The 24,386-nt window shown below is 35.6% G+C and overlaps 1 non-coding gene across 1 annotated transcript; it reads right to left on the reverse strand.

Moving 5' to 3' along the window:
• Positions 1 to 10,242: 10,242 nt before the first annotated feature.
• Positions 10,243 to 10,349, reverse strand: LOC141710096 (small nucleolar RNA R71). The gene has a single exon (XR_012570634.1). It is a non-coding gene; the product is annotated as a small nucleolar RNA R71 (small nucleolar RNA).
• Between the last annotated feature and the right edge of the window lie 14,037 nt (positions 10,350 to 24,386).

Raw genomic sequence — 24,386 nt, forward strand, 5'->3', positions numbered from 1 at the left:
TTTATTTTTAAACGACTATTTTGGGAAAATTTCATTAGTTACTTTATTTTTACTTTTTATTTTTTTAACCGTTTATTTATGAGAAAGTATAAAATACTATTTCATTTTCATTTTTACTTTTATCTTTCTCAAGCAATTTATACTAACTCTCTTCGTCTACAAAGAAAAAACCCACTTTCTGCAACTACTTTCAATCACAGCAATGGCACCAGGAGTCAAGATCATGTCTCAAACTGGGTTTGTATATGAAAAGAACAACTTCGTAGCATTAGTGAACAAGGAGATTGCTGCTTCTGAAGACTATCACAAAATGATGGATTTCATTAGAAGTTGCAAACTGAGTTATGCTATGCTGGAGTCTCCGGTCATCTACTGTGAAGTTGTTGAGTAGATTTGTACTACTGTTGTTTTCAATTCTAAGGACAAAACCGTTACCTTCTCTCTCAAAGGTAAGGACCATTGTATAAATAGTGATACACTGCAAGCATGCTTTAAATTGCCTAAAAATAACACTCTTGTTCCATACACAGACACATATGTGAGCAACATGCTTACTTCTATGGGTTATTCTCTTAATCCCTCCAAGTTAGGCGAGGTTAGGAAAATGGGCCTTAGAAAAGAGTGGAGCTTTCTCTGTGATTCTTTTGTTAAGGCATTTTTTGGAAAGATTAGTAACTTTGATGTTGTTAGCTACTCTATTGTTAACATGCTTTATATGCTTTTGAGTGATAACAAGAAGAACAAAGAGTTTAAAGATCACAACAATTAACAAGATGAATAGAAAAGATGTTGGAGTAAAGATTCCATTTCTGGACAAAGACAACTATCACCACTGGATGGTGAAGATGCACATGCATCTCCTATCTCAAGATGAAGCATATGTCGACTGCATTGAGAAAGATCCACATGTCCCTATGAGAGCTGCTACAGGAAATGAAGCATCAGTCCCAAAAACCACAAGCAGAATGGTCAGATCCAGATAAAAAACAAGTTCAAAAGGATAAAAAGGCCATGAATATTCTGTTTAATGGTGTTGACAGTGATATGTTTGACAACATCATAAACTGCAAAACTGCTAAGGATGTCTGGGATACAATTCAAGTTATATGTGATAGAACTGAGCAAGTAAGCAAGAACAAGATGCAACTCTTAATTCAGTAATATGAGCATTTCCATAGTGAAGAAGGTGAGTCATTCACTGACATTTTCAGTAAATTCTAAAAACTACTGAATGCTATAAAACTGCATGGAAGGGTCTATCAAACAAAAGACTTAAATCTCAAATTCCTTAGATCTCTACCAAAGGAATGTAAGCCTATGACAGTCTCATTGAGAAATTCTCAAGATTACAAGGAGTTCACCTTGGACAGACTATATGGTATCCTAAAAACATATGAGCTTGAAATAGAGCAAGATGAGAAGATGGAGAAAGGAAGAAAGAAGGGAGGGTCCATTGCACTAGTTGCTGAGCAAGAAAAGGAGAAGGAGATAAAAGTTGAAGCTGATGAATCTGTACCAAACACAAAGGTTTGTGAAGGCAAATGAAAGGGACTTGTAGCTGAGCTTGAAGATCAGCTTAGTCAAGATGACATGGATGACATAGATGAGCATCTTGCTTTTCTATCCAGGAGATTTGCCAAGCTCAAATTCAAGAAGAATTTTGGAGCAGCTAAGCCAAAAAGAAATATGGTTGATAAGTCTAAATTCAAGTTTTTCAAATGTGGCTTGGCAGTTCATTTTGCTAGTGAATGTAGAAAGCCTGATTCTGGTAGAAAGAAGTTTGAGCCTGTTGTCTATAAGTAGAAATACTTTGAGTTGCTTAAACAAAAGGAAAGAACTTTCATCACAAAAAAGAATGACTGGGCTTCAGATGGATTAGAAGATGATGAAGATACAATCTATATCAATTTAGCACTTATGGCCAAGTCAGATGAAACAGAGACCAGTTCATCAAGCAATTAGGTAATCACAACAAACCTAGCACATTTATCTAAAGCTGAGTGTAATGATGCCATAAATGACATGTCTACTGAATTATATCACCTGCGTGTTACACTCAAGTCTCTCACTAAAGAAAACAATAAAATTAAAGTAAACAATGTGTTTTTAAGTGAAAGAAATAATGTGTTGGAGACTCAATTTGTTGAGTTTAAAAAATTGAAAATAAAATGCAAGATTGCTAAGGATGAACTAACTGAATCCTTAAAGAATGAGAAAATTTTAAAAAAGAAACTTGAACGAGAACAGGAAGTGATTAAGGCATGGAAATCATCTATGTCCATGCTCAAATCACTAAAGTTCAAGGTATAGAATCTTTTTATGATGCATCCTGGAAAAAGAACAAAGAGAAGCATGATTCCAATCTGGTTGAAGGACTTTTAATTGATGTGGATTCGACGGATGATGAAAATTATCCATCGAATAATCAAAAGGATTATCCGTCGAGAGACAATGAGCCACATCTGTCGAGTATAAGTAAACCAGTTAGCAAAGCTAGATTAGCTAAGTTGAATGAAAAGTATGGATCAGTTTCTAAGAACTTTGTTCCAGGATAAACAAGTCAGGTGAATAAGAACAAAAGAGTCAATGTAGGTCATCTGTCTATCAAGCAATTGAATGACAGATCGGAGAAAATTGAAGTGAAAGCAGAGTCAAAAAGGAAAAACAATAGAAATGGGAAAGTATGAATTAACAAACATAACAACTACACACCTGATAAATATGCACCAAGAAAAATCTGTGTTAAGTGTGGTAGTGTTAATCATTTTTCTGTTAATTGCAAACTTGCTATGCCTACTCCTATGTCTGTACCACCTTCATTTCCCAGCATGCCTACAATGCCTATTAATGTTATGCCTGCACACAATTTGAATGCATAATATGCTAATATGCCATTTGCACAAAATCCATATTATGCTGCATTTAGTATGTCACAAATGCCATTTAGCATGCCTTACTGGAATAACATGTTTGTACAAAGTATGCCTTTTCATGTTAACCAATATGTGCATGATAATTCAAAAATGATGAATGGTTTTAAAGGTCCAACTCAAATGACAAAGGATGAATATGAAATACCCAAGTCAAATGAGGTCAAACCTAAGAAACCAAAGAAAAAGGCTAACAAGGTAGGACCCAAGGAAACTTGGGTACCAAAATCAACTTGATATGATTTTGATGTGTGTAGGAAAATAGAAAGAATCTTTGGTATCTGGATAGTGGTTGCTCAAGGCATATGAAAGGAGATTCTACCCTGCTCACTGTTTTAGAGAAAGAGCTGGCCCAAGTATTACTTTTGGAGATGACAACAAGGGTTATACTGTGGGATATGGCTTGATTTCAAAAGATAATGTCATCATTGAGGAAGTTGCCCTAGTGGATGATCTCAAGCACAATTTGTTGAGCATCATCCAGCTTTGTGATAGGGGCAACTCCATTACTCTTAATGCAGAAGCCTGTGTTGTGACTAACAAGAAGAGCAACAAAGTGGTTCTCACTGGAGTGAGAAAAGGGAATGTGTATCTAGCTGACTTCAACTCAACAAATACAAAATCTGTAACTTGTCTTCTCTATAAATCAAGTCAAGATGAAAGTTGGCTATGGAACAAGAAGCTGTCCCATCTAAACTTTAAGACCATGAATGAGCTAGTCAAGAAATAATTGGTTAGAGGTATTCCTCAAGTGGAGTTTACAAAGGATGGATTGTGTAATGCCTTCTAGAAAGGAAAGCAGATCAAAGAATCATTCAAAAAGAAGCTTGAATCATCTATTGAATAACCTTTACAATTACTTCACATGGACTTGTTTGGACCAGTGAATGTGTTGTCTATATCAAAGAAGAGATATTTCCTAGTAATTGTGGATGATTTTTCAAAGTTCTCTTGGACATATTTTCTAAAGTCCAAAGATGAGGCTAGTGAATTCATCACCAATCACATAAGGCAAATTAACAATCATCCTGACTTCAAGGTTAGAAGAATCAGGAGTGACAATGGAACTGAGTTCAAGAATTCTGTGATGAGAGTGTTTTGTGAAGAGTATGGAATCATGCATGGGTTTTCTGCAACAAGAACTTAACAGCAAAATGGTGTGGTGGAAAGGAAAAATAGATCACTCATTGATGCTGCAAGAACTATGCTTGAAGAATCAAGACTGCCAACTTACTTTTGGGCAGAAGCTGTGAATATATCATGTTATACTCAGAATATCTCCTTGATCAATCAAGCAAAAGGCATGACTCCATATCAGATGTTCAAGAATAGGAAGCCAAATCTAAAATTTCTTCATGTCTTTGGATGCAAATGCTATATTCTAAGGAATCAAACTGAACATCATGGGAAGTTTGATGCTAAAGCAGATGAAAGAATTTTTGTTGGATATGCTGTTGGAAAAGCATATAGAGTCTACACTCTCAGAACAAACATTGTTATGGAATCTGTACATGTTGTGTTTGATGATAAGAAGATTGAAGGACTAAAAGATGAAGGTTTCCATGATAGCCTCAAATTTGATAATGTTGAGATGATTTGTGATGTCAGTGTTGATGATAGTGATCAAGAAATAGTGGTTAAGGATAATGCAGAAAAGACTATCTCCAATGATGCACAAAATTCAGCATCAGTCGAGTTACATAATGCATCATCCGTCGGTAGACAATCAGCTTCATCCATCGGGATATAAAGTGCATCATCCTTCGGAACAATGAGAGAAGGTGAAAGTCAAAATAGATCACTTACAGAAAGAACTCCTTCTTCAAATCAAAGATCCACAAACTCAGGGGGAGTTTCTTCTAATCAAAACTCAGTCACACATCAAGACAATGATGAGGCCTCTTCATCTAGAGCTAATCTACCACAACAGAGAAAATGGACTAGAGATCACCCTTTTGAGCTCATTATTGATGATGTGTCTTCTAGAGATCACCCTTTTAAGCTCATTATTGGTGATATATCTTCTAGAGTTCAAACAAGAAAAGCAACTCAAGAAGAATGTCTGTATAGCAGCTTTCTCTCAAAGGAAGAACCAAAGAAATTAGAAGAAGCTCTGTTGGATCCTGATTGGGTTTTACCTATGTAGGAAGAGTTAAACCAATTTGAAAGGAACAAGGTATGGAAGCTGGTACCCAAGTCAAAAGGAAAGAATCCAATTGACACCAAGTGGGTATTCAGAAACAAGATGGATGAAAATGGCATAGTTGTCAGGAACAAAGCTAGATTGGTTGCTAAAGGATATTGTCAACAAGAAGGAATAAATTTTAATGAAACTTTTGCTCATTTTTCAAGACTTGAAGCCATCAGAATTTTCTTAGCCTACGTAGCCCATGCCAATTTCAAAGTCTATCTAATGGATGTCAAAAGTGCCTTTCTGAATGGAGATTTGGAGGAGGAAGTCTATGTCAGTTAGCCTCGTAGTTTTGAAGATCCAAATTTTCCAGAATATGTCTACTTTCTTTTGAAAGCACTCTATGGATTGAAGCAAGCACCTAGAGCCTGGTATGATACTTTGTCAAAGTTTCTCTTAGAAAATTACTTCACAAGAGGTAATGTTAACAAAACTTTATTCTATAGAAATGTTAATGGCTCTAGTATACTTGTTCAAATTTATGTAGATGATATTATATTTGGCTCTACAGATGAAAAACTTTGCAAAATGTTTGCCAAATTGATGCAAAGTAAGTATGAAATGAGCATGATGGGAGAACTAACTTACTTTATTGGTTTACAAGTTAGGCAAGTTAGTGATGGAATATTCATTAGTCAAACCAAATTTATTTATGATCTTTTAAAGAAGTTTGATCTAATGGATTGCACATCTGCAAAAACTCCCATGGCCACTGCAACTAAACTTGAATTAAGCACTTCTGAAAAGTCTGTGGATATTTCAAGCCATAGAGGCTTGGTTGGCTCACTCTTGTACTTAACAGCTAGTAGGCCAGATATAATGTTTGCTACTTGTCTTTGTGCAAGATTTCAGGCTGATCCTAGAGGGTTTCATTTAATAGCCATACAAAAAATTTCAGATATCTCAAGGGAGCACCAAAACTTGGCATTTGGTAACCTAGAGATTCTGGTTTTGATCTAACTAGTTATTCAGATGCAGATTATGCAGGGTGCAAAATTGATAGAAAAAGCAATACAGGAACCTGTCAATTTTTAGGAAACAAGCTAGTATCCTGGTTCAGTAAAAAGCAAAATTCAGTCTCTACTTCTACAGTTGAGGCTGAATATATTGCTGCTGGCAGTTGTTGTGCACAGATTCTATGGATGAAAAACCAATTATTGGACTATGGTCTGCAAGTGGACAGAATTCCTATTTTCAGTGATAACACAAGTGCAATTTCCGTTACTGAAAATCCAGTGCAGCATTTAAGAACAAAGCACATAGACATCAAGTATCACTTCATTAGGGTATATGTAATGAGTGGTACTGTGGAACTTCACTTTGTTCCAAGTGAGAAGCAACTTGCAGACATCTTTACCAAGCCACTTGATGAATCTACCTTCTCTAGGTTGGTAAGTGAGTTAGGTATGCTTAATTATTCTTAAATCATTTTTGAATATTTTGCAAGTTGAAATGCAGCCAGAAATTTGATTGATTTTTCTGTTTTGAATGAAAATTTGGCTAAGTCAAAATCTACATCTCGACGGATGTTTATTATCCATTGAGTTTGATCATCCGTTGAGATAGAATAGACTGGTAAAAATCAATTACTTTTTTGGATTATTTTTAACCCGACGGATAATTGTTTTATTCCCATCCGTCGAATTGTCAACATCTTAGCCGTTAAAGTTCTGAATATTATCCATCAGATTTACTTATAGTCTGTAAGTATATCACGACCGATAATTGACAGAATTTTGACAGTTTATTTTTACTTTTAAAATGGCTATTTTGGGCAATATTCATTGGGTTTTTAATTTTTACCTTTAATTTTTATCTGGGAATATATAAAAGCCTTATTCCAAGTTCATTTTAGCTTTTATCTTTCTCTATTGCAATTAACTGCTCTCTTCTTCCTAAAAGCAAACCCCCTTATCTTTTTACAATCTTTCTTGCTTAACAATGGCACCAGTAGTCAAGATCATGTCTCAGACATGATTTATTTATGAAAAGAACAACTTTGTGGCTCTTGTCGACAAAGAAATTCCAGCCTCTGAAGATTATCACAAAATGATGGATTTTGTGAAGGATGCAAGCTTAACTATGCTATGCTGGAATCACCCACAATTTACTGTGAAGTTGTGGAGGAGATGTGGACTACTGTTATATATCAAGCAATTGACAAAACAATAACTTTCTCCATTAAACGTAAGGAATTTTGCATTAACAGTGATACTATTCAAGCATGCTTTAAAATTCCTGATAACACTACTACTAAACCACACACATATGCTGATTTAGTTAGCTTACTTAATTTTATTGGCTATGCACTTCCTACCACTAAGTTAAATGAGATTAGGAGGTTAGGTCTTAGGTAAGAGTGGAGTTATCTGTGTGATGTAGTTACCAAGGTATTTTCAGGTATGATAAGCAACTTTGATTCTATCAATACTACCATGCTTAACATGCTCTACATGCTATTTACCGATAATTACTATAATTTTAGTGATGCTATCATGTTTTAGTTAGGTTACAAGTTAGGGGAGATCAAAAAGAGATCTATAAATGTTTATTATGCTAGATTCTTTATGATTATTGCTAACCATGTTTGTGAGGACCTTGTAATTGAGAACCCAACCAACAAACTGGATTGTTGGCTTCAAGAAAGAAGAATAATTGCACATTTAAATAGAGCTGATCACCAGAAGGAGGTGCCCCTTGTTTATTTACCTATCATGGAGGGACCTCAGGTAAGTGAGGTAAATGCTTTTGTCCCTACTTCCTCTACCTCTCAAATTTCTTTTCCATTAACTGTGGCTATGACATCTGTGTCAATGACCCAACAGATGCCTACCCAAGCCACAAAATCCAAATCTTCAAAATCCAAATCAAAGAAACCACACTCTGGTGTCTCTCAAAAGATGCCAGTTTCAAAATCTGTCAAACACAAATAGGGGAGTGTGAAGGTGGGTAAGATTGATGAGGGACAGGGTGAACATAAAAGAAACCTTAAAAAAAGGATGGTGAGGTGAGTGTACCCAAACCTATCCACACCACAGTTTCCCAACAAACTGTGGTGCTTAATAAGGAAATTAGCACATCTCTAGTTTCATCCTCTCAAAAGGATGCTACTATTGAAATAAGCTCCCAACCTGGAGCACATGTTAAAAGGGCTAGGGACATAGATTCACCCCAAACTTATATGATAAGTGGATCTTATATCTACTTGGAACGCTTCATTACAAGCTTAAGTTGGTGTTTTGGACTCAAGTTGTTGGTATTTTGATGTAATTTTGCATCTTAGGCACTAGTTGGAGGAAGATTGGAGCTTTTATTGAATATATGCTGAAAAGAGATCAGAATTGGAATCCTAGGCCATTTTTAAGTTGTATAGAATCTCGTTAGCTTTGTGTGGACTGCTTATTCTTCAAATTCTGACGAGTGGAGCAAAAGTTACAGTAAAAAGAAGAAAATTCAGAATTCCAACTACAAAAGCACGGTGCGCCCGCGCTGGGAAGTGGGGCGGCCGCACTGAAATAACAGAAGCACGACGCGCCCGTGCCAGGAAGCGGGGTGGCCACGCGGGAACCACAGAAATAGAGTGCGCCCGCGCTGGGATAGTGCGCGGCCGCGCCGGGTCATTTTCACAAAATCCCGATTCTAGTATGATTTTGAGAGTCTGGAAGCCCAGAATGACTAGAAGCCTATATATATCAATACAAATACGTTTTTAAAAACAAGGAGGCCCGAGAGAGCAATAAGAAGACCTAGAGAGCACGAGAAGGCTACGGAGAAGAAGACTCTTATTTTCTTCAATATAGTTGATACTTGGATGCTTGTTTTTGATTTGTTCTTGAATCCTAGTATTCTTATATTGTTTATTATCATGCTTTCATTGGAACCCATGGTGATGATGAGTTCGATTATGAACTAATCATTATTGTGGGGTTCTAACGGATTTATTTATGGATTTCTATAGTTAATTGTTTCAATAACTTGGTGTGTGGTGATTGATTGATATCCTAGTATTGGTTGTGCTTATTCGTCTTATGTGCGTAGCTAACATATAAGATTGCGTGTTAATCTCTATTAAAGAGACAATGAATATAGAGGTTTATAACTTGCCATGCTAGCATAGGTTCATGTATTTATTATGCATGATTCATAGGTAATTTTAACCATCTTACTTTCCCTATTTAATCACGATAGATAACTTGCGCATTAAACCGTTATGTTTTCAATTCTTATAGACATATAAGGACTAAGCATAATTGGTGTCTATTCAACTTCTATCTCTTTTGTGGATGCTTGGTAGTAGGGTATTCGTACAACGAAAGTTGGCGTTTACTAGTTTCGTGTTATCTGATTAGTGTCATCACCATTACATGTTAAGGCTAAAAATAAAAAGGCTATTGAATGAAGTATTTAGTGAAGTTAGGATCCCATATTTGTCATATATAGTAATTCAACCTCAATTCTCTTAGTTAATGTTATTTAGTATAATCTCTTAGTTTAATCAAAACCCAATTTGTTATTTGTCTTAGCATTGAGCGATAACCATACATTGTTGCATAGGTGCATAAATTGAACTTAACCTAAACCAGTCTCTGTGGGAATGAATCTGATTTATATCTTATACTACTTGAGAACGCGTATACTTGCGTGAATTTTAGTGCGTGTTTTCGCCCTAACAAGTTTTTGGCGCCGCTGCCGGGGACTCGGTGTTAAATTTTAGTCTATGTGCTTGTCATCAGTGGAGATCCAGCAGCACAAACGAAAGCCTTGATGGATTTTTCTCAACCCAAGATCAATGACATTCAATCTAGCATTGTCAGGCCAGCTATCACAGCTAATACCTTTGAGATCAAGCCTGGCATAATTCAATGGGTGCAGAATTTAATCCAGTTTGGGGGTTCTCCAACGAAAGATCCAAATATGCACATTAGGGATTTCATTGAGATCTGCGACACCTTCAAGTTCAACGGTGTTTTTGAAGATGCTGTGAAGCTGAGACTATTCCCATTCTCTCTGAGGGACAAGGCTAAGAGCTGGTTACACTCTCTACCAGCTGGTTCGATTACTACTTGGAAAGATCTTGCTCAAAAGTTTCTCACTAAATTCTTCCCTATGGCAAAGACAACTGCAATCAGGAATGCTCTTACTCAATTTGCACAGCAAACGGGAGAATCTTTGTGTGAAGCTTGGGAGCGCTACAAGGAGATGCTTAGGAAGTGTCCTCATCATGGAATGCCTGATTGGATGATCATTAATTGCTTCTATAACGGTTTGGGAGCACAATTAAGACCCTTGCTCGATGCAGCATCAGGTGGAGTATTATGGACAGAGAGCTATGAGGAAGCTTATGATCTAATTGAACTGATGGATGCCAATGAATATCAGTATCCAGCCCAGAGATTGCCACATGGAAAGTTAGCAGGAGTTCTTGAAGTGGATACAGCCACGGCTATCACTGCTCAACTAAAGGCGTTGTCTATGAAGATCGATTCTCTGGCTAACTATGATGTTAATCAGATAACCAGAGTTTGTGAGCTGTGTGCAGGTTCGCATGTGATGGAGCAATGCGCTATATCTAGTGAATCAGCTCGGTTTGTGAGCAACTTTCAGAGATCGTAGCAACCAGTTCCAGACACTTATCATCCTGACAACTGGAATCATCCTAACTTCAGCTAGAGCAACAATCAGAATGCGATGCAACAGCCGTTCCAGCAGTTTGGAAATAAGCTATTCAACCCTCCTGGTTTTCAGCAACAATTTGCACCAAGACAACAAGTCCAACTTCAACAACAAACTCATGATGCAAGTCAATCTTCGAATGAAAAATCTGAATTGGAGGAGTTGAGGCTTATGTGAAAAAACCAGGCTCTTATATGCCAAAGCCAGGTTGTTTCTATCAAGACTCTGGAGAACCAGATAGGACAAATTGCTAACGTCTTATTGAATCGACTACCAGGAATGCTTTTTAGTGATGCAGAAGTTCCAGGAAAGAGGGAAGTATAAGAGCAGGTTAAGGCAATTACATTAAGGTCTGGGAAGGTTGCAAGCCCTGAAAAATCTTAAGTTCCAGAATCTGAAGCTTTGGATGGAGAAGATGTGCAGAAGGAAGTAGAAGTGGAATCAAGGAAGAAAACTACGGAACACACTCCTCCTGAGTGTAATACAGGGGAGAAACAGGTCTATCCTCCACCTCCTTTTCCTAAAAGGCTGCAGAAACAGAAGTTGGATAAGCAATTTGCTAAGTTTCTGGAGGTGTTCAAGAAACTTCATATCAACCTACCTTTTGCTGAAGCTCTTGAACATATGCTTAGATATGCGAGGTTTATGAAAGGTATTCTCTCTTGGAAAGTGAAGCTCGATGACTTAGAGACCGTTTCTCTAACGGAGGAATGCAGTGCTGCGATGCAACAGAAGTTACCTACGAAGCTTAAAGATCTTGGAAGCTTCACTATTCCCTGCACCATTGAAACTTGTCGTTCGACAAGTGTTTATGTGATTTGGGAGCTAGCATCAATTTGATGCCTTTGTCTATCTTCAAAAAGCTTGGTCTACCTGATCCAAAACCGACATACTTGTCATTCCAACTAGCTGATCATTCCATCGCTTATCCGTGAGGAATAGGGGAGGATGTCCTGGTTAAGGTGGATAAACTTATCTTCCCTTCTGACTTTGTAATTCTTGATTTTGAGGAAGATAAGAATATTCCCATCATCTTGGGAAGACCATTCTTGGCTATAGGCCGAACTATGATCGATGTGCAAAATGGAGAGCTTACGATGAAGGTTCATGATCAAAAGGTCACTTTTAATGTGTTCAAGGAAATAAAGTTACCCACAACTAAAGAGGAGTGCTTCAAAATAATGTGGGTCGACTCTGTCATGAATTCGAAGCTTGAGCAATTGCCAAAGACAGATACCTTAGAGAAAGCTTTAATAGGGGAATCAGTTATTGAAGATGAAGAAGGAGCAGGGCAACTGCAGGTTTTGAATGCACCTCCGTGGAAGAGGAAGATGGATATGCCATTCGATTCTCTTGGGTTAGCAGAGCTGAAAATTTCTCAGGAGCGTCTCGAACCATCGATTGAAGAAGGTCCCACACTTGAGCTCAACCCACTACCAGATCACTTGATTTATGCATTCTTAGGTGCACCCTCTAACAAGGGGTTGCCGAACGGATCCTCCAATACCTAGAGAGGGTTCTTCTCATGCACATCAGGCAGTTGATAGGACTGGTGTTGGTGATGCGCAGTATAAGCGATTGACTAGGCGTTTGGAGGCCATGCACGACATTCACTATCATTTTGCTGCGGATTTGACACACGCTCTCGGTAATGTGTCCCGAGACACTGGGGTCGAGGTTGATTGGCCACCTGATCTTCCACATGAAGAGGGTGATCCTCCCGCTAACTAGTTATGCCTGAAATCCTTATTATTACCTTCAATGAGGACATTGAAAATTTTAAGTTTGGGGGTGATAATGTAAGGATTAGTTTGTGTGTGTCCATATAGTTCATATAGATTCATGTTACATAGAGATGTATTTCATTCGTAGTATTGCATGATTGTTCATATAGGACATATTTGTTTGTTTTATTATGTGATTTCATATAGTTGCATTTGCATGCATATTTAGCATGCAAAAAAACCTTTATTCAACATCTTTATATTTATTCTTATAACTTACTACAAGTTCAATTAAATCATGCTTATTCATATCTACGAGAGATAAATTAGATTCATCTAATAAAGATTTAATTGAGACATAGATAGATGTTACCTCTTGATTTTAAGAGGAGATTTCCGTTGAGGTAGTTTCATCTCCGAGAGCCATTGAGCATAGATTAACCACTTCTTCACTAGCTTCCAGAGCTTCTTCATCTTCACTTAAATCCCAACCATTTTTGACCACGAGACTTCATCCCTTTGAAAGTTTAGGACATTCTCTTTTATAATGACCGAGTTGTTTACACTCGAAGCACACATCTTGTGTTTCCTCCGGAGATGGATCTTTAGGTTTTGGAGGAGTGTAAACATGATGGTTTATAGAGGCATTGACATTACTATAAGTATATATATTTTGATTGCCTTTGCTTTTATTGTAGCTCGTTGACGGATAATTACTCTTATAGTTGGAAGAATAATTTTGAGAGTAATTTGACCTTCCGTTAGAGTTAAAATCTCTTTGTTGATTATTTGATTTTAGGAAGCCTTTTCCGTATCTTTGAGCTTTGCTTTGAAGCACACGAAGAAGTTGTCTCGTGAGTAGAGCAATTTCACTCTCATCGAGATTTTGGAGTTCCTCCTTTAACTCCTGGTCGTTTTCATCTTCATCAATTAATATGGCCTTTAGAGCCATATTTTTCTTTTTATCCTCCACTTTTGGAGCAACCTTTTCCGAAATATTATCTTCTTCGTAAGCACGAAGATTTCCGAATAGGTTATCAATCTTATACTCATTTAAGTTGTGCATATCTTTTATAGTAATGACTTTAACCTTCCAACTAGGAGGTAGAGATTTGAGCACTCATATATTCTTTTCATTTTGAGTATAATTCTTTCCAAGTTGAGATAACTCATCGATAATACGAGTAAATCTTGTTTCCATATCGATGATATTTTTTCCTTCTTGGAGTTTAAAGTTCTCGTATTCTTGGATCAATGTATCCATCCGAGAATCTTTTATATCAGTGGTTCCTTCATAGGTTACCACTAATTTGTTCCACATTTTTTGTGCCTACTTGCCATTCATTATGGCTTCTTCCTCTAAGTTGTATTCACTAACCTTCTTTTCGACGATGATGTCATCGATAGTTTTGGTAGGAATGCGAACACCGTCTTCGATAGCCATCCAAAATTTGACTCCTTGAAATCTAGCATAAATGCGAAACCTCGTTTTCCATGTTATAAAGTTGGTGCCATCAAATAGAGGAGGTCGTGAGTTAGATAGACCTTCACCACATCCAACGGGATTAATATACGCCATTCTGGATCACTTTTTGTTGTGCCTGTAAATCTGCAAATCACTTAACAAATACGTTAAAAAGCACCGCTCTGATATCAATTGTAAGGTCCCGTAAGAGAGCTATTTTAAGCTAGAAGGGGGGGGGGTTGAATAACTTAATTACCAATTTAAAAATTGTTATGGCATTTTAAAATAATTTATCCCTTTTTAAAACTTTACCAAGTGGTTATGCGGCTTATATGTGCGGAAAATAAAGTGCAAGGAAGAAAATACCACACGGTGATTTTATCCTAGTTCGCGATGGCGCAAGATCTAACAGATTCGCTCACCCTGACTCCATTCCCCGAGCTCCTCTCCCGGATTCGGGATTTTCCCTTATAATAAACTCGCTCCTTTAGTAGGCGGAGATGCCTTTATACCCTTACAAGTATTTGTCTTGGTGCGTAACACAAGGGTCACCACCTCAAAATAAATCTAATACCTACATAACTTATCTTAGATAATAACTCCCCGCTATTTCTTCAAAGTTGTTGTAGAGCCTTTGTGTGGACTTGGATTCCTTAGCTTTTGTCGGTCTTGGATCTTAGTGATCCGGTCTTGGGTCTTTCCTCTTCTTCACAGTGTGAAGACTACTAACTCCCCGTTAGTACATCTAGGACTTGGGTCTTAGAACGAGAATCACCTCACGTCACTTCACCTCACTACAAAACTAATAAGACAATCCATGAAACAAAAAAAAGCAGAGAAAGGTTTGTTTTGAACTAGTATGTTATTGTACTAACCCACAAGTAGTATAATATCCAAATAAGAATATTAAAACTAATCAGTTATACTTGACTTAGGATACTACAAGATGGTCAAGTATATTTATAATTACTTCTTTATAAATTTAATAAAGTTGTGGAGTAATATGATAAGTCTTTTTATATTAAGCACTTATGACTTATAACTTCTTTAGTATTCTTCTTCTTTCGATTAAGTATTTATAGATCGAAGAATACTTTAATTACAACCTCGAAGTTGTAATTTACCTTTAAGTATATCAACTTAAGGTTTTAAGGTATACTTGTATATTGACAATTATAAGGTCAAAGTATACTCTTTTAACTTCAAGCACGTTTATAAGATTTATGAGTCTTAGCCAAGATCCAAATAAGTTAAGTGCAAGTAATTGGCTTAAGATTGTTCTTTCAAAGTTTGGACGAATAATTACGAGTATTTTATAGATATCGTAGTATAACCCCACAGAACATTGAAAGATGTTAGCGTAATTGTTTATATACATGATATGTGTTATCCAAGATCCAATTAAATAGCGTGAAATTAATTGGCTAATTCGTGGATTTGATTCATCCTGAATTTTAACGGATAATTACGAAGTGTTTATAGATCGAGTTATAATCCCCCAGAACAGTAAAGATGTTAGAAGCGATTAAAACTATGCTTCGTAATAATTTATGTGCATGAAATGTGTTAGCCAATATCCAATTAAATGAAGTGCAAGTAATTGGATAACTTGTAAACTTAATCCGTTTTGATATTTGACAAATTACGAAGTATTTATGGATCGAGTTATAATCCCCCGGAACACTAGAGATGTTAGAAGGGATATAACTTTTATTCGTAATATTTTATGTGCACAAATAATTGTTAGCCAAGGTCCAATAATAAAAATAATTGGCTAACTCGTGAACTTGGGTCAAATATAATCTCCCTTTTGGAGATGAAGTACTTTTGTTTATAAATCTTCTTCTTGAGATGATTTATGTGAAGGTCAAGTGCTTATTCGAATTCTGAGTTCGAATCTTAGTTCTCTTGAGAACTTTGTTTATAAGAGATCTTGTATTAGAGATTAAGATGAAGTAGAGAAATTAAGTACAAAGCTCAAATAAAAAGAACTCAAATAAGAAGCTAAAAGTTACCATTTTTGAAGAACGGTCAGAAAAGTTCACCGGAAAAATTCGCCGGAGGTTCGGCCAGATTTTGGCACTTTGGTCGAACTTGGGAAGCTCTTCGGGAGGCCGGAAAGTGGTAGTGGATGAGCTCACTTGGTGGGATAAAGCTTGGTTGGGTGAAGCTAAGATTGAGTTCCAAAAACCTTGTATATATGTAAATATATAGAAGAGAGAGAAGGTTTTTGAGAAGAAGTGTGTGTATAGAATTTGAAAGAGATGAAGAGAAGCACTTCTTGAAAAAATCCCATAAAGTTTTTGGCTCTTTAGCTTGTAGAAAATGGGTTGGGGTGGGGGTTTATTTATAGGAGAAGTTGGGTGGATTGAATGATGGAGATTTGAGGAAAATGGATGGTGGATGGTTTATGTCACTTGGATTGATGACATGGAAAGCAAAGTGTGTTTCTTTGTAACTTGACATAAGAGACAAAAAACTTTATGGGTTCAAAATCTCAGCTGATATATTTTAATATATATATATATATTTTTTTTTCCTTTTAATCATTGTTTAATCACTTAATTAAGAATTAAACACCATTAATTATGACCACCTTAAAAACTCCTAAATAAATACCATAAAAATATTATAAATACTTAAATAATATAAAATGATTTCCTGTAAGTTTTGGTCAACTTCATTCAATGGTAACTAGGTCAAACGTGGTCAACTGTGGGACCAACTGCCTCGATTTTTGTGCCCGGACGAAAATTCTTTGAATGCTATGAATTTTTTACCATACTTATAAAATACCATTTAAATGATACATACCAAATTTCAAGTCATTCTAGCTTGTGGAAGTAATTTATCTAAAAATAAAACTGTTCTGTCAGCCTTTCTTCCGAGTGAAAATATCATTGGTCTTGAAATAAAGGAGATGGATATTTTGACTAAAGTTTTGACTTGAATAAATAATTAAAATATATTTCCTAATATATAAAATATATTTGGATGATAGAAAATGTGTTTTAGTATTTTTGAATAATTTTCTCCGAGAAATGCTGATTTTATGAACCGGGAGAAAATTACTATAAGTATACATAAATGATTTACAGAACTGGATATTAATAAACTTTGAATAAAAACTCTTTTGATATATGTAAAGATATATTTTGGAGCAAAGAGTTAAATATTTTTGATATAGCGCGAGATCTCTAAAGAATATTTCTGATATATTCCTTATTTGAGCTTGTTGCATATTCCTGTTGCAACACAGATATAAGAAATATCATATCTTGATATTTCTTCTTTGGTCATATTGCCTTAGAGATATATTCTATAAAGATATAGTTTTGATATTTTGCAAGAATGGAATATCTCTTTTATCTGTTTAAAAGACATGATTTTGCTAGTTTGACTTTTTGACTTTGATTTGGATCAATTAAATTCATGTCCTAATGGAGAGAATCTATGTGTTCTTAATTTTATGTTTAATCGTACAAATACAAAAATATATAATATATCGAAGATATCCTTTCATAGAACAAACTAACCACGTAAGCATAATTTTCAGAGAAATATAAAAGGTTGTATATATTAAGCATTTCTCTCTAAGTCTGTAAGTTCACTTGTAAGTAGCTGTGTGCTACTCAAGCATCACAGAGTTCTCATCTTTATATATATACATATATATAACTGGTGGATAAGTTCAAATCCACCAGAAAGTTTTAAAGCCCTGTGTTATATTGCTTTGTTTTTTGATTTCCATTTTACTTTCATTCCGCACTTCATGCAAAATCAAACACAAATATATATTAAGTAAGAAATTCTTAAAATTAGAAAAAGAAGCTAGATTTACATTCAACCCCCCCTTCTGTAATTCTTGTTGCATTGATTGACACATATATCTAGTCAGGATCAAGTAGAGCTTCCTCAGTTTTTAGGCTCAATTTGTGAAACAAAGAATGCATGTAGACATTCATTAGCAGTTGCACTTCTAGTCCTCACTCCAGCATTTGGATCACCAATAATTGCTTCTCTTGTGTGACTCTTATCCCATTTTCTGGTGTGAGTTTGTTGACTTGAGTTTTCTGCATTTTCTTCACCATTGGCATGACTTGCAGAACTTTCTCCTCTTTCTCCCCCTGAGTTTGTGACATCAAATTCAGGTGTGTGAGATGAGCTTCTATTCACATGATTTACTTGCTCAGTTGACTCTTCATTCATTTTGTTGCTTGTGTTGACTTCAGCTCTGTCTTCAGAATCACTATCAATGTTGAGCTTTTCAAACTTAAGGGCTTTAACTTCATTTTCATCAAGGCCCTCTAAGCCTGTACACTTGCCATCATCAAAAGTCATATCTGTGCTTTCTATAATTTTATTTTATTCAAGCACATAAACTATATAGGCAGTTCTCTCCAATGAATATCCCAGAAAAATTGCTTCAATAATCTTAGAGTCAAATTTTCCCATATATTCAGAGTTGTCACTTTAAACATAACACTTGCTTCCAAATACATTCAGATGCTTCACAGTAGGATTCCTTTTTGATAAGATTGAGTAGGGTGATTTGCCAAGATTTTTGTTGATGAGATATCTGTTTTCAGTGTAGCATACAATATTGACAGCTTCTTCCCAAAAACTTGTTGGCAATTTGGCATCTTGCACCATTGTTCTAGCAGTCTCTATTAGAGTTCTATTCTTTCTCTCAACGACCCCATTTTGCTGAGTTGTCCTTGCAGCTGAGAATTCTTGAACAATACCCTTGTCCTTGCAGAAATCTGTTAAGATTGTGTTTCTGAATTTTGTGTCATTGTCACTCCTCAATGTTTTCACACAAATATGATCTTCAGCCTATTTGTCAATTTTCTTGATGTGTACAATAATGATGTGTGGAGTTTCATCCTTATAATGCATAAACTCTACCCATGTGTACCTTGAGTAGTCATCCACCATCACAAGTGCATATTTCTTCCTTGAAATTGATAAGACATTAACTGGTCCAAACATGGTCATGTGAATAAGTTGTAAAGGTGCATTTATAGAATTCACGGATTTGCTTTTGTGACTAGACCTTTTCATTTTACCTTTTTGACAAGTCTCACAAACTTCATCTTGAGCAAACTCCATATTTCGCATGTCTCTCACTAACTCCTTTTTAACCAAGGTATTGATTGCTTTGTAATTCAGGTGAGAGAGCTTCTTGTGCCACAACTTGCTTTGCTCAATAGATGCCTTGGTATAGAAGCAACATATTCCATCCTTATTTGCCGAGTATAAATCTGCAACAAACAAGCTTCCCTTTCTTGCTCCTTTCAGAGCAACTTCACCAGTCTTTTTGTTGATTATTGAGCATTCTCCTTTTATCAAATGAAACCTTGAATCCTCTACCTGTGAATTGACTGACACTTAGGAGATTCACCTAAAGTCCAGCTACCAGTGCTACATCTTCAATGACAACATTTCCAGAAACTAACTTGCCATATCCCATTGTGACCCTTTCCTGTTACTTCCAAAAGTCACCAATGGGTCAGCTATCTCCACAAATTGTGATAGAAGGGCTTTATCACCTATCATATGCTTGGACTATCCACTGTCTATGATCCATATGACCTTCTTCTCTTTGCCCTGCTCATTATGAGGATTAAGTGTATTTAGCTATCCAAGCAGTGTTGGGTACTTTCTTCTTGTTAACAGAATGTGCAGAAGTAAAATTTAATGATTCATAAAAAATAGTGTTCAAATTTTCCTTTGCAGTTTCCTTCTTTGATGTAGACTTGGTTTTTGCATCTTTGAGATTCATTCTCAGTCTATAACAACTTGTCAATACTTTCATGTTGCAAGGAATACAATCAAATTTGTCACAGAAAGAATAGGGGTATTCAGCCTTTGCTTCATTGTATTTTCATGATCCCACTTTAGGCTCACTAACAGCCTTTTTACAAAGGTGAGTTAGATGACTTGTAGAGCCACACTTTTGACATTGCTTCCCGGGAGCATCTGCAATAAATGCAAAGTTGTTGCTCTTGTTCACTCCTATTTTCCCATTCATATTCTTCTTTTTCTTTCTTGCACTCTCAGTCTTGATTTCCTTGATTGGCTTCTCAGAAACTTGATCTACTATAGGCTTCTTTTCAGTTTTAGGAGTTGGAGTTGTTTCTGTGCATTTCTTCTCATTGTCTTCATCTGCAAGCTCTTGCTTGATCAACAACTCTTCTTCAGTAAAATTGACTTCATATTCCTTGAACAAAGGTGCATCAACTTTTCTCAGCATAGCTAGGACATCCAGATTTGCAATTGCTTTTCCTTTGTCACCTTTACTTTTTTTGTTGTTGTTCAAAGCATCATATATAGTCCAAACTAATAGCTATATTAGCACATGGTTTGTTATTCTCATGGTACTGACCAACCAATTCAGATGCATTCCTGAATGACTTCAATTTCACTTCATTCTTCTGTAGTTTTTCCCTCAACACATCTTAAATTTTACTAGCACACTTCAGCTTGTTCTTCAAATATTCATTTTCTTGCTTGACAGTTTCAAGCTCAACAAACTGCAGTTCTAAATCTTGTTTTTAAATCTCAAACTTCTCATCTATCTTTGACAGCCTACTCACTTCATCAGTAGCTGCCACTGTTGTGCAAGACATGCCTATACAATAATAAGACTAAGTCATTTTGTCAACCCTAAGATTTAGTTGTATGATAGTCTAAATCGAAATTATGTATTGTATTGTTTGAGTCTAAATCCTTGCAACTTGAAAGTAATGACAAGCTCTTATAGATTGAGAATGAATCTCAAAGATGCAAAAACTGAGTTTACATCCAATAAGGAAACTGCAAAGAAAAATTTGAACACTATTTTTTTTGAATCATCAAATTCTACTTCTGCAAATTCTGTTAACAAGAAAAAGTACCCAACAATGATTGGGTAGCTAAACACACTTGATCCTCATTGTGTGCAGGGAAAAGAGAAGATGGTTGTATGGATCATAGACAGTGGATACTCCAGGCATATGAAAGGTGATAAAGCCCTGCTATCATAATTTGTGGAGATGGCTGACCCATTTGTGACTTTGGAGATAACAGCAAAGGGTTCACAATGGGATATGGCAAGTTAGTTTCTGGAAATATTATCACTGAAGATGTAGCACTTATAGCTGGTCTTGAGGTGAATCTCCTGAATGTCAGTCAATTCACAGATAGAGGATTCAAGGTTTCATTTGATAAAGGAGAATGCTCAATAATCAACAAAAAGACTGATGAAGTTGCTCTGAAAGGAGGAAGAAAAGGAAGCTTGTTTGTTGCAGATTTATACTCAGCAAATAAGGATGGAATATGTTGCTCCTACACCAAGGTATCTATTAAGCAAAGCAAGTTGTGGCACAAGAACCTCTCTCACCTGAATTACAAAGCAATCAATACCTTGGTTAAAAAGGAGTTATTGAGAGACATGCCAAATCTGGAGTTTGCTTAAGATGAAGTTTGTGAGGCTTGTCAAATAGGCAAAATGAAAAGGTCTAGTCACAAAAAAAACTGTGAATTCTATAAGTGTATCTTTACAACTTATTCACATGACCATGTTTGGACCAGTTAATACCTTATCAATTCAAGGAGGATATATGCACTTGTGATTGTGGATGACTACTCAAGGTACACACGGGTAGAGTTTATGCATTATAAGGATGAAACTCCACACATCATTATTGTACACATCAAGAAAAATGACAAACAGGCTGAAGATCAGAATTGTGTGAAAACATTGAGGAGTGACAATTTCACAAAATTCAGAAATGCAATCTTATCCGAATTCTGCAAAGATAAGGGTATTGTTCAAGAGTTCTCAACTACAAGGACACCTCAGCAAAATGGGGTAGTTCAGAGAAAGAATAGAACTCTGGTAGAGGCTGCTAGAACAATGCTGTAAGATGCCAAATTGCCAACAAGTTTTTGGGAAGAAGTTGTCAGTATTGCATGCAACACTGAAAACAGATATTTCATCAACAAAATCTTGGAAAATCAACCTACTCAATCTTATCAAAAAGGAAGCCTACTGTGAAGCATCTACATGTGTTTGGAAGCAAGTGTTATGTTCTAAATGAAAACTCTGAATATGTGGGAGAATTTGACTCCAAGGTTTTTGAAACAATTTTTATGGGATATTCATTGAAGAGAACTGCCTACAGAGTTTATGTGTTTGAACAAAAGAAAATTATGGAAAGCACAAATGTGACTTTTGATGATGACAAGTATATAAGCTTAGAGTGTCTAATGAAAATGAAGCTGAATCCCTTGTGGCGCCCTCCAAACCCGGGTCAGAAGTTTGGGGTCCACAACACACACACACCATATATAAACCTGTTTATAAAAATAATATATATAGTGACCCTACTTACCATAACCACGGATCGCAACAGTTTAAAGTATGCCCACAAGCCACAACCTTATTTATATTACAAACGTACCAAATCCCAATTTATTTATCTTACAACCGAAAATACAATAGTCTTACAACTTTCAAAAAAAACTACGATAAATATTTTCTGCTATCTTATTTCATTTCAACCTGGTAACCTAGCTCACACACTTGTCTAGGGATCCTCGCTACCACCAATTTCCTTTTTAACTGGAAAAGAACATAGACATATTTGTAAGAGTGAGCTAACTAGCTCAGCAAGTCATAGTGACAACACTGATATTAAACAATGATCAATGGAAATGATATAAGGAATTTAGTTTCCTGATAAACAATAATTAGAATTGGATATTCACTTTCATTTTAAAAACCAAGGTTAGGCTGCTGATCAGTCACGCACTAACCCCGAGCAAGGCTCACAACTTTGCTCTTCATACTGGATCAAAGGCACACATTGGCCTATCATGACCACGAAACTAGTTCGACCACGAATCTGGTCATATTTAAAAATAATCCAATTCTATAATAATAACATGATAAACAGTGTAAATCAATAAGCTGAATCATAACCAATATTTATCTCGGAGCATAGGGTGATTCATAATAACATGAAGGTATAACAAGGTAAACATGAAGATTGGCTTTCATCCAGGGAAAGAATCAGAAAGTAGAAGACCAAAGATTTAGTGGTTACAAGGATTGGTCTTTTGTTGTACCATGTATGAAGGTTCATATGATAAGAAATTCCATATCAGGGATCTGTATATAGTATATATGTATTTGTAGAGTAGTATCGTATTTGTGTGGTTCGTATCCGAGAATTTAACAATCAATGGTTTACAAAGAATAAGGCTTACAACTCAAGATCAATAACAAGAATCAGGGTCTAGGGTTAAGTACTTCAAAGTACTTGCAATATATAACAAGAACTATTTGGAATATTTACAACATAACAAGGAAGAACAGAAACACTTGTATCACAAGAAGGTTTGAGAATACTTGCCTTATTTCAATTTGTTTTCACTTTACTTGTACTCGTCTACTGATTCTCACTCACTGACCACTTGCTTTCCCTTTCTACAACTCGCTCCCTCTGATAGACATCACATGTATTTATCAATACTCATTCTCATCTCGTTCTTTTCATTACAAGCTTCTATCTACCTTTCATTTCCCCAAATATGACATATGGATTGATAGTTATAGCAAAACCCGTCAAACAATGCACATACAGGCATACTATACATCAATCGGATCACGTATAGCACATATCACTTAAGATATTCGATCAAATAATTTTCCAAAGAAGATTCAGGGTAAACATTATTTTTCGGGTATTTAATACGAATTTTTAAACATTTTTCAGAATTAAAACGGGTCAACAAATCATTTTATAATTAAATAACAAGGTTCAAACACCCGACTCTGACTTTAAAATCATTTATTAATAATTATCGAGCCTTGAAAATAATTTAAAATAATATTTTAAATCTCAAAACTATTTTTTAGAATTTTTAAATAAAAAGAAATAATTAAATATAATTAAATTATCAATTAAAATTAATTAATAACTAATTAAATCAATTTATATTTAAATTAATTGATCAATTAAATAATTAATTATTAACTAAAATTAATTAATTAAATAATTAATATTTATTTTCGAATTAAAATAATTTTCAGAATTAGAAATATTGATTTTGAATTTTTAAATATGTAAAAACAATTTCTGAAAATAACTATAAAAAGAAATACCATTTTTGAAAATAATTAAAATAGAAATATAATATTTTCAAATTTGAAAAACAGAAATCCAAGTTTTGCAAGTTTTTAAAATTAAAATACTGAACTTACAACTTTGAAAACGACCGGGGGCTAAACTGTAATCCCCCGGTTGTCTTTTCTTTCGACTGCCCACTGGCCAGTCGCCATTAACGGCGACTGGAGCTTTTCTGGTAACTGTTAAACCACCCAGAAATGCATCAAAACAACAGGAAAGGTTCTC

This window comes from Apium graveolens, chromosome 2 (assembly GCF_009905375.1).
Source record: "Apium graveolens cultivar Ventura chromosome 2, ASM990537v1, whole genome shotgun sequence".
Classification (NCBI taxonomy): Eukaryota; Viridiplantae; Streptophyta; class Magnoliopsida; order Apiales; family Apiaceae; genus Apium; species Apium graveolens.